This window comes from Capricornis sumatraensis, chromosome 6 (assembly GCF_032405125.1).
Source record: "Capricornis sumatraensis isolate serow.1 chromosome 6, serow.2, whole genome shotgun sequence".
Lineage (NCBI taxonomy): Eukaryota > Metazoa > Chordata > Mammalia > Artiodactyla > Bovidae > Capricornis > Capricornis sumatraensis.
Window position 1 is genome coordinate 68,981,692 of NC_091074.1, and position 16,345 is coordinate 68,998,036.

Here is a 16,345-nt window from a genome sequence, read left to right on the forward strand (position 1 = left end):
GTGAAGTCCCACCTCTATCACAAACTTAGTTTTCCCCAGTCCAGGCCTCAGTTTTCTCATGAGAAAGTCAGCCCTGCAGTTGGTTGTGCTAATGGAGACCTCTTCTTTCCTAAATTTGACTGACACTTTCATCCGTGTCCTCTGTGACCAGCCCACAGACCTAGCTGAGAGGCAGCTTAGTGGGGAGGGACCTAGAAGGGGGAAGGAAGATGTCTTTGGGGGCCTGGGAAGGAAGAGTGAAGAAGCTTCCTAAGGGTACAAATGCAGGGTGAGCTGTGGCGGGGAACCTCCAGGTGTGCTGGGGAGACCCAGTGTGTATCTATGTTGATGTTGGGCGTACAGCAGACAATGTTTCATCTGCCCACTCATTCAGCAGGTGTCAGCTGAGTGCTTGCTAAACACCAGGCACTGCTCTAGACACTGAGGATGCAGCCATGAGCAAAACAAACATTCCTGCCCTCAGGGTACTTATATTCTAGTGACATAAACAGACAATAAATAGGGAAAAAATAAAGCATACATTATGCATTAAGAAGAAAACATAAGGAGATGATATAGGGGCCGGGGATGGCTTCAGCAAGAAGGTGACTTTCGAATAAAGAGGTGAAGGAAGTGAGAGTCAGACCCGTGAATATCTATGGGAAGGGCAGTCTGTGCAGAAGGAGGGCAAGTCCTGAGGCTGGAGTGTGGGTGGCATGTTGGAGGAGCAGAGAGGAGGTCTGTGAGGCTGGAGAGGAAAAGCGAGGGAGGGGCAGGTAGCGATGAGTTCAAGGAGGGAAGTAGGAAGGGGAAGATCTTGTGAGAACATCAGCCTCTGCTCTGAGACAGCAAGAGGGACACAACCAGACTCAGACTGAAACAGGCTCACCCTGGCTGCTCTGGTGAAAATGGACTCGAGGGGGTAAGAGTGGCACTGGGGAGACCAGTAAGGAGGATACCACAAACATCTGCTGAAAGACGGACCCACCCACAGAGTGGGCACCTCTGGCCTCATGGAGCTTCAAGCTACGAGGCTGGAAGGGCCAGGCATTGTGGCCATAAAAGCAGATGGTCAGCTGGCGGAGGCCAAGGACATTCAGCTGGAGGAGGCCAAGGACATGCATAGGGTGAGGCCAAGGACATGCATAGCGTGAGCCAGATATGGGCCGCCAGGATTCTAGTCTTGACTTGGCATGGCCCTGGGCCAGCCCATTCCTCTCACCGAGCCTAAACAAAAGTAATAATCAGGAGCGCACCCACAGGGTTCTGGTGAGAATTCAGTGAGTGTGTGGATGTACCAACTGTGGGTAAACGGACAGTCCTGTCCCATCCTGCCCTGTCGTGCCCACACCAGCAATGCCACACACAGGAGGGTGATGTGTCCCAATTCTCCACTAGGGGGAGCCTGGGCAATTCTTCCTTCAGCAGAAATGAAGTTTGCAAGCATCCATCCTGGCTCATCCAGGGAACTGCAGAAGTGCCCAGCAGGGCCCTCTGGGGTGGGAATGAAAGCATGCCTGAGCTGTCCTTCTAGCCTGGGATTCTGTGGTTGTGGGTGGGGGGAGCTAGTCTTCTCCAAGATATGTTCTGAGTAGCCCAACAGTGGCTACTGAGAGGTCATTACCTGGAGACCTAAAGCTCCCTCAGGCTCACACCATAGCCCCCAAATAACAAACCAGAGAGTCGGTGGAAAGGAAAAGCCACCGTGACTGAAGGCATTTGGTCTGAGGTGAGCAGGATAGATGGCTTTTAGTCCACCCCTGCACATGTTTCTGTGTTTACTTCCTCTCTTGGTCCACACATTGTTCAGAAGCTTCTCAAAACTTCACTGAGCATCTGCCCTGTGGCAGGCTCTGTGCTGGGTGGTGCTGCGATGCCACAGACGCTCAGGCTCATGAGCCTCCTTTGGCTGGCTCAGACAGCCAGCTGGGGTTTTGAATTTCTCAAGGTCTCTCTCATCTCTTCGTTTATCTGAAGTCTCAAGAGTTCCACTAAGATTCCCTTAAGATAGACAAAGGGGGCAGGGCAGCCATGTAGGGATGAGTAGGTTGCTTACTGCACAAGAACAGCCAGCTGATTGGGCACGTGGGGACTGAGATTCAGCCTGCTCTCCACTTGCCATACCCTGAACCTTGGAGTGAGGCTGCATCCACTCAGGAGGAGGAAGGAGTAAGGTCCTGAGACACAACCTGGGGGAAACCTCAAGATCAGCTCCGTGGAGTCCTCTCTCCAGCTGTTGCTTCTTCACTCTGTTCTCACAGGTCAGAAGAGGAACATAAGGATGGATATAGCAAATCCCAAACGACTGTCAAACAGGGCTACTGGGGTTCTCTCCTTTCAGCCCACATTTATCTAGTATTGAGGATGTTCCAAGCACCATAAGAGGCACAGATTGCCTATAAGGGTATCATTAAACCTTTCACCGCTGAGACAGAAGTATGGTCTGGCTCTCAGGGTCCTGCTTTTTCTCCTGCTAAGAGGACCTAAGCAATCAAGACTGGACTCTACCCTGGCCCTGCCACTTGGGCAAGTTACTCTGTGCAAGTTGAGGTCTCAGCTTCCTCCTCTAGGAAATGGGGTACCATCAACACCAACCTGATGGGGCTGTTGTGAAGGGCCAGCAGGCTGGGAAATGACCTGCTCATAGACATTCTCACTAGATGCTAGCTACTTCTAGAAAGCGGGGCCTTCTCCCCTCATCCTCACCACAGCCCCTGGAGGAAGACTATAAAAGATGCAAAGGGGGGACGGTGACTGGAGGCAGGACTGAGGCCAAGGGAGCCGAGTGCCAGGCCAGGGCATCCGGCCTAGCCCCCACACCTTCTCGGCCTCCCCCAGGTCTCCCTCGCAGCTGGAGGAGTCGCAAGCTCAGATGCGGACAGAGGTGTTCAAGGTTCGGGGAGGCTGAGAGGATCGTTCAGTCAGGCCCGGGAGACAAAGAAGGGAGAGCAAGGCAGGATTTGACGAGCTCCAGTAGGTGTGCAGGTGGAGAGAGTGCCCAGGGTTCCCCTGGGGCCCGCTCTCAGAAACCACCCGCCACGAGGGTCCCTGGGCCCCAACCTGCCCCGGTCAGGGGCCCCACTCCACCCTCACGCTGCCCCATCCAGCCAAAGCTGGTGGATCTGAGCACCGACCGGCCTCCGCCAGCAGCCTCCCACCCGCTCCCTGCTTCCTCCGGCTGGCCAGCATGGTGGCAGCCCTGCCTGCTCCCCGGGGAGCCCGCCGCCAGGCCTGATGGCGCTGACGGAGGGAGGGAGGCCGCCAAGCTGTCAGTCTGGAGGTGCCCCTCGGAGCCCCTCCTGGCTGGAGCGAGGAGGGTGGGCCGGCGCCGGAGCCGGGCTGTCAGGGCCTTCACAGAGACGAGGCCGGAGAGGCGCTGCCTGACAGCTCGCCCACCGAATTAGGACCATTTGCATGCTAATTTCCAGAGCTCTAACGGGCTGGCAGGCTGGCTGGGGGGTGGAGAGTGCGCAGAGAGAGGCGCCGCGGCCTCCCTGCCCGCCTGGAACAATGCTTGACTGATCTAGCTGCGTTAACGAGCAAATTATGGTAATTTTGTTATTACAAATGCATAGAAATTTCCAAAGCGGGCAGCCATTCAGGGCAGCTCCCTGCTCCTCCCCACTCCTAAATACCGAACCCCTGTTTGTACACACGGGCCTGACAGCCGCTTCAGGGACAGAGGTTCTGGGGGACCAGGCTTCCCTCGGAGCCTCTCAGGGGAGGCCCAGAGAGAGCTGGTCTTGGGCCAGGGATCCCTTCCCATCTCTGGTCCAGCCCAGCACCCCCCAGACCTCACCCTCCTGTCTCCTGGGGGGGTCCCTGGTCCTGGCAGTCCCACGAACCCACCACATTCAAGCTGGTTTCTTTCCATTCTGAGCAGGTAATACGGGTAATTCTCCTCTTGGGTGCTCCAAAGTCTTGAGAAATTCAATGATTTCTCTGTTCACCCCGTGAAGTGGGCTCAGCACCAAGGAGGAGATCAGGGACTGTCCGATGAATGAATAAGTGAAGGAAGGAGGAAGGCAGGAAGGAAAGAGAGGAGAGAACAAGGGAAGGGAGAAGCTTAGGGAGGAAGGGACGAAGGGAGAGAAGGAAGGGAGGAAGGGAGGAAGACCAGCACTGATTCTAGAAATGAGGACAGTTAAGAAAGACCCCAGCGCGTCAACTCTCTGGTGGTATAATTAATCCAAGACCTCATCAGAGTTTATTTGCCAATTGGCAACCCCTCCTGGCATTTACAACTGTCCACTGCTAGAATCACAATTTGTCCCAGTTTTTCTGGTGATCTTTTTGATTAAAAGTACGTTTTTGGAAGCACGCTGCGGAATGCATCCAGACAGAAGCCTTTTCCAAGAAAGTGAGCTCCCCACTCCCAGCAGTGCAGTTTGGGTAGCTCCAGCCGCAGGGCAGGGTGGGCACGAAGCTGGATGGTGAGACCCCATTAAAACCCAGTCCACTCATGGGAGGGGCCAGCTGGTTCCCTCCTGGGCCTCTGCCTGTGACCCACTCGCAGTCCTCCGATTTTATACAGGGATTTCAGGTTCGGGCTGATGTTACTGAAAGATCAAGAAGCTACCTCAAGTCCATTTTGGAAGTCAGTGAGGAATAAATTGTCAATTACAGAGGAGAGCGGCAGAGGCTGCTCCAGGTGGTCAAGGAAGCCTGGGCGGTCGGGCTCTCTGAGCGGGTGTTTGGGAGGCAGAGACCTAAATGTGAGCTGAGACTTTATAAACTCAGCTAGGGTAGTGGCCAGATTTTTCTATTTGTCTGATTTTCTAATTGGGTCACAACTTCCAGAGGGCAGCCGAATGCAGGAAAAAAAACACACACAATCATTTCTTTTTGTCCAGCCGCCTGACTCTGGGGAAAAGACTGAGGGCAGGAGTGAGGCCTCACCAAGGTCCCAGGCCGAAGCTCTGACCAACCTGGGGACAGCTCGGCCTGCATCCCAGGAGATGCTCCTGTAGCTGACCAGGGAGGGCCTGGGGAAGATCCATGCTCAGGAGGGACAGGACAAGGCTGGGGTGGGTGGCTGGGTAGGGGAGCTGTGCTTCAAGTTGTTCTAGAAGCCAGGTCAGCCAGGGACCACCCCAGGAAGGCCGGGCCTGCATGAAGTCGGGACAAAACGCTCCTTTTTTGTCGCTTTGGTGAAGAAGTAGAGGATGTGGGGGGTTATGTCTCACTAGCCCAGTGGGGACAAAAGGACAGGCTGTGGCCACAGGGAAAAAAGAAAAAAAAAAGGGCCTCTGACTGGCTCTGTGACCTTGAGCAAGTCCTTTCTTTGACCTCATCCTCATACTCCTGGGCTGGTTTCTAAGGTCAGTCTGGCCAGTCCATCCCTGGCGAAGGGAGAAGTAGCTACAGAGTGCATAAAGGCCACCCCAGCCCTCTGCAAGGCACGTGTCAGAGGAGACCTCCTCACATCACGCAGACACCTCCCACCCTAGAGCCCTGCTAGCCGCCTGCAGTGCTGCACGTGCTGGCGGGCCCTCGGCTGGGGCTTCTGCTGAACCAGGCACCTGCTCTGGACGCCCCCCAACGGTCCTGGGTGGTGGGCGATGGGACACGGCTGCTCTCCAGATTCCAATCCCCCTGCAGCCACTTCTGCAAGTGACTCTGGCTCCTTTCTGGGGAGTTCTCTTTCCAGGAATGCCCCCTTCTCCCGCCCTGAAAAGTACTCAGAAAATCTGCAGAGTCACAAAGTTCTGGGGCCATGGGGCTTTCCTTCAATCCAAGACTCCTCAGTGCAGACCCGGGACCTCCCCTTATCTCAGAGCGGCCCCCTTTTCTTGGGTCCTGCAGAGGGAGCGCTGTGCTTCTAACAGTCAAACTCCAAACTGGCAAAGCCCTTCCCTTGTCATCTGGACACGACCACTGGCTAGCTATGTGACCTTAGGCAAATCGCCATTCCTCAGCCTCAGTCTTCATCTCTGTGAAATGGGGCTAAACACCGTGCCCTCCTGATGCTATGGTGGGGACCTGCTGAGACCACACACAAGAACTGTACTTTGTAAACATCTGTCCAGATGGTGGCTCATATCCTTTGCATTGTTGTGAACAAGACCTCGAAATGGTCACAACTGTCACGCATCCTGCTTTGGCAGGACAATGCCCAAGGCACGCATGACCTGGGACTGCGCTTCAGACAAAAGGACATGAGACACAGTCGGCATCCGAGGATTCCGTTTCCCTCCTCCTTTATGTCCCTTGCTCTCCTTCCCACTCCTTCTCTCTCTCTTTCTCTCAGCTCTGGATCTAAGTCTTCCTGATTCAGATCCTTTATTTGTGCCGTTGCACATAGACTCCTTATAAAGAAAATTCATTTGTTCAGGGTCACCGCGTGGTTTTTCATTAAAAACAAATTACCCGCATTCAGGGAGGACATCTGGGCTTCTCAGGTCCCATTAATGACTATATTTCCAGCCTCCCAGCCCGGTTGGGCTCCCCTTGCCTGTCACCCTGCGCTCCTGGCCCCAGGAGGACAATAAGAGTGACAGTCAAGAGAACGGGAGACATGAGGGATGAGGGCGAGCGGCGAGTCCCCCGAGAGGGGAAGGAGGGAAAAGTGAAAAAAATAAATAACTCAAACAGAGGGTAACAAGGCCATTGTCTCAGTGTCTTCCAGCGAGGAGCCAGAGCAAATATTGGAAGAGCAAGCTGGGGCGTGTAAGTTGAGCCGAAGCTCTGTTTAATTACACAATCGGGCCCCAAGCCCCTGACTCCGGGCTGGACAAGATCGGGAGGGGCATGTGCCCGATTCAGACAAATTCTCCACCCCCTCATAGCTGTGGGGCACCTACTGTGTGCAGGGATTGGATGGCGGGAGGATTCCAGCGGAGCATCCAGGAGCTGGGCGAGCCCAGTCACTCCAGCCCTGGGTGAGGCAGACCCTGGGCAGTGCCCTGACAGTGCTCAGGGGAGAGATGTGCCCCTGGAGCAGGTGGGGTGTAGGCATCCTCTTAGAGAGAGCATCTGACTGGGGCCCAGGAGCATGGGTGGCACATGGACAGGCGAAGATGGGGAGCAGAAGGAAATGAACCGGAGTCTGAAGTGTGGTTGCCTGGTGTCCCCACTTAGGAAAGCCTTCTTCCGGCCTGTAAAAGACCTCTGGGTCAAGAAGGCCATCCACACCCCTAAGGGAGCACCAAGGAGACCAAAGCCTTTCCCCTGGGCCCACTTTCCATGGGCACCAGGGGCTGGGTGTAGTCGGGACCAGAATTCCAGGCGTCGGGCCCAGCTGCTCCCCCTGACTGGCTGTGCAGCCTGGCTGGCCACGGCACCTCTCTGAACTCAGCTCGCTTACCTCTGAAATGGGGATAAACATTCCAACCTCAAAGGTGCCTTCAAATTGCCACTGGGGGTGACAGGTGTGGCTCTCTTATAGACTGTAAAGCACCATGTGGCTGGGGGCGAGGCTTGTTCCTGGAATTAACTTAGGGGAAGAGGCAGTTTGGCTTCACTCAAAAGCATTTTTCTTTGACAGGGCAGAGCCCCACCGCTCTCCCTGACCCCCCAAAAGCTCTGGGCATTGCCAAAAGTTCTCTGGGGAGAAGAGCCCTGGAAGGAGTGACCCATAGGCTTAGTGCTGGCGGCCCGTCCAGCTGAGGGCCAATAGCTGATGAAGTTTTGGAGACAGGGGCTGTAGATCAAAGGAAGAAACGAAGACGGCCCCGGTCAACTCAGTCTGGATTTTGGAAGGATTCTGGTATGTACACAAGTAAAGCATGTCTCAGAACCTTTTTATTCACTCTTCCTGCCCCAGTGAAGCACTCATTCCAGGTGTGGAACCCCTGAAGGCTATCCTTGCCTGTCACAGCAGGGTTAGAGGACACAGTGACAGCCATATGGGATTAGCGCAGCTCGAGGCTCCCTTCTCCTTCAGCTCCACCCGTTGGAAGTGATTTACCCGATTACACGTGAAAGCCTAACACCATTGCCTTAGCACGTCCCAGCCCCAGACCTGAAGGGAATTGCTGCCCACATGCAACAGTGGTGGCTGGCTCAGGAGCCCTCCAGTTCAGCAGAGGGGTGATATCAGCAGATTTAGAAGCTCTTGTGTGGCAGGACCAGAAAGCCCCCTCAGTTCAGTTCAGTTCAGTTCAGTTCAGTCGCTAGGTCATGTCTGACTCTTTGTGACCCCATGAATCGCAGCACATCAGTCCTCCCTGTCCATCACCAACTCCCAGAGTTCACTCAGACTCATGTCCATCGAGTCAGTGATGCCATCCAGCCATCTCATTCTCTGTCGTCCCCTTCTCCTTCTGCCCCTAATCCCTCCTAGCATCAGAGTCTTTTCCAATGAATCAACTCTTCGCATGAGGTGGCCAAAGTACTGAGTTTCAGCTTTAGCATCATTCCTTCCAAAGAACACCCAGAGCTGATCTCCTTCAGAATGGACTGGTTGGATCTCTTGCAGTCCAAGGGACTCTCAAGAGTCTTCTCCAACACCACAGTTCAAAAGCATCAATTCTTCGGCGCTCAGCTTTCTTCACAGTCCAACTCTCACATCCATACATGACCACTGGAAAAACCATAGCCTTGACTAGACAGATCTTTGTTGGCAAAGTAATGTCTCTGCTTTTGAATATGCTCTCTAGGTTGGTCATAACTTTTCTTCCAAGGAGTAAGCATCTTTTAATTTCATGGCTGCAGTCACCATCTGCAGTGATTTTGGAGCCCCCAAAAATAAAGTCTGACACTGTTTCCCCATCTATTTCCCATGAAGTGATGGGACCAGATGCCATGATCTTCGTTTTCTGAATGTTGAGCTTTAAGCCAACTTTTTCACTCTCCACTTTCACTTTCATCAAGAGGCTTTTTAGTTCCTCTTCACTTTCTGCCATAAGGGTGGTGTCATCTGCATATCTGAGGTTATTGATATTTCTCCCCGCAATCTTGATTCCAGCTTGTACTTCTTCCAGCCCAGCGTTTCTCATGATGTACTCTGCATATAAGTTAAATAAGCAGGGTGACAATATACAGCCTTGACGGACTCCTTTTCCTATTTGGAACCAGTCTGTTGTTCCATGTCCAGTCCTAACTGTTGCATCCTGACCTGCATATAGGTTTCTCAAGAGGCAGGTCAGGTGGCCTGGTATTCCCATCTCTTGAAGAATTTTCCACAGTTTATTGTGATCCACACAGTCAAAGGCTTTGGCATAGTCAATAAAGCAGAAATAGTTTTTTTGGAACTCTCTTGCTTTTTCAATGATCCAGTGGATGTTGGCAATTTGATCTCTGGTTCCTCTGCCTTTTCTAAAACCAGCTTGAACATCTGGAAGTTCACATATTGCTAAAGCCTGGCTTGGAGAATTTTGAGCATTACTTTACTAGCGTGTGAGATGAGTGCAATTGTGTGGTAGTTTGAGCATTCTTTGGCATTGCCTTTCTTTGGAATTGGAATGAAAACTGACCTTTTCCAGTCCCATGGGCACTGCTGAGTTTTCCAAATTTGCTGGCATATTGAGTGCAGCACTTTCACAGCATCATCTTTCAGGATCTGAAATAGCTCAGGCCCCCTATGGAGCATCTAATTCAATCTCCTTGCCCCCCTACCTCCTGCTTTGAGAGAGTAGAAAGTCCTGAGACCGCATTCTAAGGTCACACTGTGAGGGTCTGACAGCTAGAATCAAAACCCAGGCTTCTTGGATTCCAGTTGGACCTTCATGTGCCAGCACGCTTTCCATCTCTGAGCCTTTGCTTCTGCAACTCTGTTCTTCCCCAATGTGGCAAAGCACCCATAAAACCCACATGGAGTTTCTCCCCAGTCCCAGCATCACTTCTACGCAGGGTTCACATGGGGCTTTAGTCATAGGCACTGCTCAGATCAGACCACTCCAGACCCCTCATTCTCCACGCCTTGAAGGCGCAGGAGCCTCCCCTCCAATTCACACTCAGATCTGCCTGGGACAAGCCTGCCATCTCTCAAGGCTGCTGTTTGCAGCACTTCATGCCCCAGAGATTTCTAGGAATTGAGGCTCTGGGTCTTCTTACACACAGTCCCTCACGCAGCAATGCCCCTCCAACTTCTCAGACTGGCAAACTACCCTTCAAGGTGAAGCTCAGATGACCTTCTCCAGGAAGCCTTCCCTGATTTCTCCCACCTGCCCCAGTGCCCCCAGCAGACCTAGCAGCCTCTCTCCTGCATTTCCTCAGCACATTCCTAGATTTTAGCTCTAAACATAGCTTGCGGGAATATTTAATATCAGTGAGCCTGTTGGGCTGCAGCCCATGGGGTTGCAAAGAGCTGGACACAACTTAGCAACTAAACAACAACAACATCTCACAACTTCATCCAGCTGCCAGAAGTAAAGTCGCTTCTTATATTTTGCTTCCCTGGTGGCTCCGTGGTAAAGAGTTGCCTGCCAGTGCAGGAGATGCAGGTTCGATCCCTGGGTCAGGAAGATCCCTTGGAGAAGGAAATGGTAACCCACTCCAGTATTCTTGCCTGGGAAATGCCATGGACAGAGAAGCCTGGCAGGCTACAGTCCATGGGGTCACAAAAGAGCCGGACACAATTTAGCAACTAAACAACAACTCACCAACTAGACTGTGAGCTCCCTGAGGGCAGGGGTTATGTCTGTAACATCACACCTAGGCCAGAGCCAGCACCCGGTGTTTCTCAGGAAATATCTGAGAATGAATGAAAGGACAAATGAATGGCTACCTGCCATTTCATCCTGGCTGTGTCTGCTGTTCCCCAGGGTCTATGTTCCTGGTGTGGCAGAGTGACTGGAGGCCACTAGAGGGCAGCAAAGAGTCAGGAACAAGCAACAGGTGTGCGTGGAGTTCCAGGACTGCCTTGGAAAGGTAAGGAGGGAGCTTAGAAAGTGCCCAGGCCACAGGACCCACAGGAGCTCTGGTGAGGTCATAAGAGCTAAGAACAAAGGCTATTCATTCCCTAAGCAAACATGCTGATGCTTGGGCCAGGGAGGTGCTTGAGAAGGGAGCACTGATCCAATCTCACAAGATGCTCTAGCCTCTCCACCAAGTCCTCCCTGGCTTCTCCCGGCCGCTCCCAAGCCTGCCCATTCTCATGCTTTCAGTTCTGGTTTTGGGGAAGGGTCTCTACACAAGGCCGACAAAGGTGTCCCTCTGACTCTCATCCACAGGTCTCGGCCATGCCTATGGAGCTGTGCAGAGTTCCAAAGCTGACAAGTTCAAATCCTAACCTTGTTTGCCACTGGCCTCCTCCTTAACCAGCTTCTCTTCCTGTCAACCCCATTTACCCAGCTGGGCTGGCTGGGCCATGCTCTTCCCCACATGAACCCACTCCAGTTGCTGAGTTGGACCCACCCTCAGTCCCCTGCCCCTCTCCTCTTCAGACGGCCAAGGATACTCTGCTTACGGCACAGCTTCTGGCCCTCTTTACCAGGACATCTTTCTCATTTGGACCAACCCCAGGGGTCTCTCCATTTTTTCCAGGCATTCAGAGTCTACCCTGTGCTGCTTAGCAGCACTTTTGCTTGTGACTGGATTCTTTTCTAATTTGGATCTCCCATTGATCCACGGGCTCCAAGGGATGTGGGCTCTGCTGGAGAGCTCTTGACTTGATGCCAGCTGGGCAAGGTCAGCTTTAGGCATGCCTGCTAGGCTTCTCTCCTCACCACCACACCCAGCTCAGACCCCAGTATAAGCAACAGCAACTGTAAAGAATAATAATAATAATAAATAATACTTACATTGCACTGAATATGTGCCAGGCAAAATTCTAAGAGTTTTTACATATATGACAGTCATACCTAGGTATTGGCCAGGGTTAGGGACCAAGACCCCCGTGGACATCATAATCCACCGATGCTCAAGTTCCTTATATAATATGATGTAATATTTGCATACAACCTACATGACCCTCCTGTATACTTTAAATCATCTCTTGATAAATTGCAATGCCTACTCCAATGCAAGTGCTATGTAGACAGTTGCTAACATTCAAGTTTTGCTTTTTGGAATTTTCTGGAATATTTTCTGACTATTTTCTACCCATGGTTGGTTGAATCCATGGATGCTGAACCCATAGATCCAGAGGGCCAATTGTACATCATTTAATCCTCATTCTTATTATCATCACCCCCATTTTATAGATGAGGAGGAAACAAGGATCCAGAGAAGTTCTATAACTTGCCCCAAGTCACACAGCTGGTGAGAAGCAGGAGGGTGATGCAAACCCAGGCAGCCTGGCTCCAGGCCCATGCTCTCAACCACCAGCCTCCCTGCTTCACCACGTGGCTGCCACTGCAGGCCCTCAGGGCAGCTCAGCCTCCAAGGCTGCACTGTTGCAGTACTGAGCTGAGCTCTCCCAGGCAGCCCAGCCCCAGCCACCACCACCCCACCCCCACCCCCACCGCCGTTTGTATGGCATCTACTATTGCCTGAGTGCTACTATGGGCCGGGCACTCTGCCAGGAACCAGGGACACAGGGACGAACAAGATAGGCCGAGCCTGTGTGCTGCATAACCCTCGAGTACTGTACAGACCTGGGGGGAACTGGACAAGGAAGGAATAAGCTAATTAAATTAAATTCCTCCCGCTGTGCTTAAATAATGAGTGAAAAGAACAGAATGCCTTGAGAAGGGTGTGATGGGGGTCTTGGTTTAGATGGTGGGGTGGGCAGAATAACACTTCCCTCCCAAATAACACTTCTCCTCGCAAAGATATCTGCACCGTAATCCCTGGAACTCATGACCACGTCGGGTTGTATGGCAAAGGGGAATGAAGGTTGCTAATTAGCTGACCTGAAGATAAGGAGATTATCCTGGATTAAGCAGGTGAGTCCATTAAAACCACAAGGGTCTTTCTAAGAGGAAGAGGGAGCAGGAGAGAGCAAGCCTGGAAGATGGCGGCATGATAAAGACCTCAGGCCAGGGATGCGGAGCATTTACAAGCTGAGGAAGGCAGGAGATGATTCTCCCTGGGTGACCTCCAGAAGGCACACAGCCCTGCTGACACCTGGACTTCAGCCCAGGGAGACCCAGTTTGGATTCCCAACCTCCAGAACCATAAAATGAGAAATTACTGTTGCTTTCAGTCAGTCCCCAATTTGCAGTGACTTGTCATAGCAGCAAGAGGAAACTAACACATGTTTGGTGAAGCCTTAGGTGAAAACATGGGAGAGGGAGCCAGGCAGTCTGGGCCAGTGGCAGCGGGAGTAATAGAGCGGGCTGAGTGCACTAAGCAGAGGAATCGCCCCTGTGACGGGGAGTAGGTGTCTCGATCCCTCCCACTGGTGTCCAGGACCCAGTGCCTGCCCACACCACCTCATTGGCCTCAGGGGTCCACTCCAACCTCACCATCACCTCCCACTTCTGCGAGAAAGCCATCAGTTGAGGGATTTCAATGAACAGCATCTAGAGGTGATGCACGCCCATCTACAGTGAGCAGAGCTTCCAGGACAGAGAGCCCACCAGGCTCCTTCTAGGGCCTTCGTCAAACAGCTGCTTGTGTGCTGCAGCCCAGGGGAGGTAAACACGACCTGGTCAGGATTTCCTGGCACTCTGGCCTGAAACCCCCAAAGAGGAGTCCAGTAAGGGGTGTGGGAGCAAGGTGAGTTCATCTCTAAGACAGCTGGTTACCTTGTTTCTTAGACTCACTGAAGCCAAAGGGCAGTGAACACCCCCATCTTCTCCCCAGCCTAGAATTTTTAAGAGTTTCAAATGCCATGTCAATATCCATTAAGTTGTGCAAATACCTTCAGGCGGGAATCAACTAGTTACACTGGTCAAGATACTATGGAATCTTTGGTGCAAAACTTTTGGCATTTTCTGGGACTTGATGAAAATAAAATCTGAAAACTGTCTCCACACTGAGCTGATGTGATGTGCCGTGTTTGCTTTGTTCAACGTAACTAATTAGCCAAGGGCTGTGTAGGGTTGGCAGAGCCACAGGAACTGAATCTATAAATGCTCGAGCAGACCAAGTAGCCCTGATCTGCATATGTGAACACATCCTGAAATCACAGAGGAGGGACAACCCCAACAGCAGAACCAATTAGAAATAAACAGGAGTCTAAGCCACCAAGACCATGGTTCATATGGAAAAACATACTATTTTTACAGGCCCCAAAATTCAACTGCCCAAGCACACCCTGGACATAATCTCTTTTCAGTGTATTCTAAAAGAAAACTTCATCTATGGAAGTCTCTCTTTTAATGGAAGAGGTGGCAGCCAAATGTTTCCCAGAACCTGTGCTGTGCTGTGCTAAGTCGCTTAGTCATGTCTGACTCTTTGCGACCCCACAGACTGTAGCCCTCCAGGCTCCTCTGTCCATGGGGATTCTCCAGGCAAGAATACTGGAGTAGGTTGCCATGCCCTCCTCTAGGGGATCATCCCAACCCAGGGATCGAGCCCAGGTCTCCCACATTACAGGTGGATTCTTTACTATTTGAGCCACCAGGGAAGCTCTTCCTAGAACCTAAGTAGGAAAAACAGCTCAGAAGATTTCAGTTTCCCTTGGGATTCACTTCCAGGCTGGAAGGGAGGACTGTTTCATATAGTGATACTGACTTCAGCCTTCTAGGCTGCAGGACTGTGAGAGAAATTTTCCCACTGTCTTAAGTCATCAAGTTTGTGCTAACTTGTTATAGCAGCCACAAGAAACTCATACGCAGGTCAGTATTAATTTTCCCTCCTTCCTGCCTTTAGCCAGACACTCACATAAAAGGACCTATTCTGTGCTATGGGCTATGAGGGGTGCGGAAGACGAGTAAGGCAGAGGACCCACTGTGCTGAAAGGTGGGCTAAATCTGTGCAGTTTCAGCAAAGACCACAAGTGTGGGCCAGCACTGCCCCCATGAAACCATCCAAGAATGCACCTGGAAAACCTGTTGGAGACAGAGTCCCAGAGATGTGATGCTGCTGTGGACACTGGAGAACAGGGGCTAAGGACCTGCTTGCTAAGCGTGGAGTCGCAGCCATGACACCAGGTCTGGTGCTGAATGAGTGTTGGGGCTGCGTGAGAAGAGAAAGCGGGAAGAGAAGGAAAACAGAAGGGAGGGAGGGAGGCTGCAGAGAGAGACGTGGGGCTTCCCTGCCCAAACACCTGTCTTCCTTCCCCCTCTCCATGCACCCTCCCTCTCTGCAGAGTCCCGGCAGGCTCCGTGGCTGCCCCTGTCCAGTGGCTGCTGGTAGGTCCATTAGGCTGTGCTCTTGTGCAGCCCTGTGGGTCTTGCTGCCACCATTAATGGTACCTGCTGGAGGCTCTGCCAGAAGCCCCGGCTGTTTGTATCCTTTGTATCCCGAGCCTGGTAATTAGGATTGGAGGAATCCCAAGGGCTGGAGGGCACCTCTGTCTGGATAAACTTGGGCAAGTTCAGCCACTGCTCTGAACTTGGCCTCTTTGGAGTTGGCAGCAAGGCCCCACTTTGCCTGCCCACAGGCCTTCAGGACTGGACCTGGGGTTGCCACCTCTCCCTCTGCCATCACTGTGAAGCATGCATTGACAGACTGAGGGTGCACAGGGTGGCAGAGGGCAGCAGTGCTGAACTGGAGGGCAGAAGAGCTGGATTCTAGACCTCCCACCTCCAAGCTCTGCAGCTGTGGGCAGTTCCCTAACTTTTCTGAGTCTCGCTAGCCTCCTTCTGACCCTGGGGACCCTGCCCACCTCACAGGCTGTAACACCGAAGGGCTCCTGGGCAAGCACTCTGCACTTGACAAAGTGATACACAGCCACGAAGTTACTGGGCAATCCTAACTTGCTAAAGGCTGGGAGACAGTGAGGGTGGAGGCAGGCAGGAGGGTGTGTGTCCTGCCGCCTCCCTCTCTTGTCCTGAACATGGTGGCTCTGCTGTGACCCCTCCTGGAGGCAGAAAAGGCAAAGCCTTTGCAGGCATGGATCTGGCAGGCCTCCCCAGCGTTGGCAAGGCCCAGGGCAAGAGTACACACGGAGGCCATTTCCCATATGTCTCATATTTAAAAGTCATAAATCAAGCTAACAAACCGTTAAATGAAATATGCTCTGTCCGCCTACCTTGTTAAATAGTCTCCGTAATAACCTGGAAGGCCAGGAGCGAATTTAGAATTCTGGGTCTCCTCAGAGCCTGTGCCTGGCCCTGGCTGCATGGGGAAGGCCCACCTGAGCCCTGATCTGCCCGGCTTCCTTCCCCACGCCCAGCCTGTTTGTCTTCACCAGCCTTGAATGCAGGTGTGGACACCCAGGCTTCACGTCCACACTTTGTTCACATTGCGCACAAAGAGTCAACCCTGGGCCCCAGGGTGTGCACGTCGGTGATGTGGGCTGGCAAGAAGCCGGAAGGGGCTTAGGGCTCTTTGGGCAGGGACCCTACTGCCTGGGCCTCAGGGTGGTTCATGCTGAGTCAGGGTTTCTATTGTGGCTCCGCCTCCTACTTGCTGGGCAGCTTAGGACGCC

General features: G+C 52.6%; 1 protein-coding gene across 1 annotated transcript in view; it reads right to left on the minus strand.

Annotated features, from left to right (window-relative positions):
* PAX5 (paired box 5) overlaps nt 1-16,345 on the minus strand; it is a 171,787-nt gene that overhangs the window by 20,319 nt on the left and 135,123 nt on the right. The window lies entirely within an intron of this gene.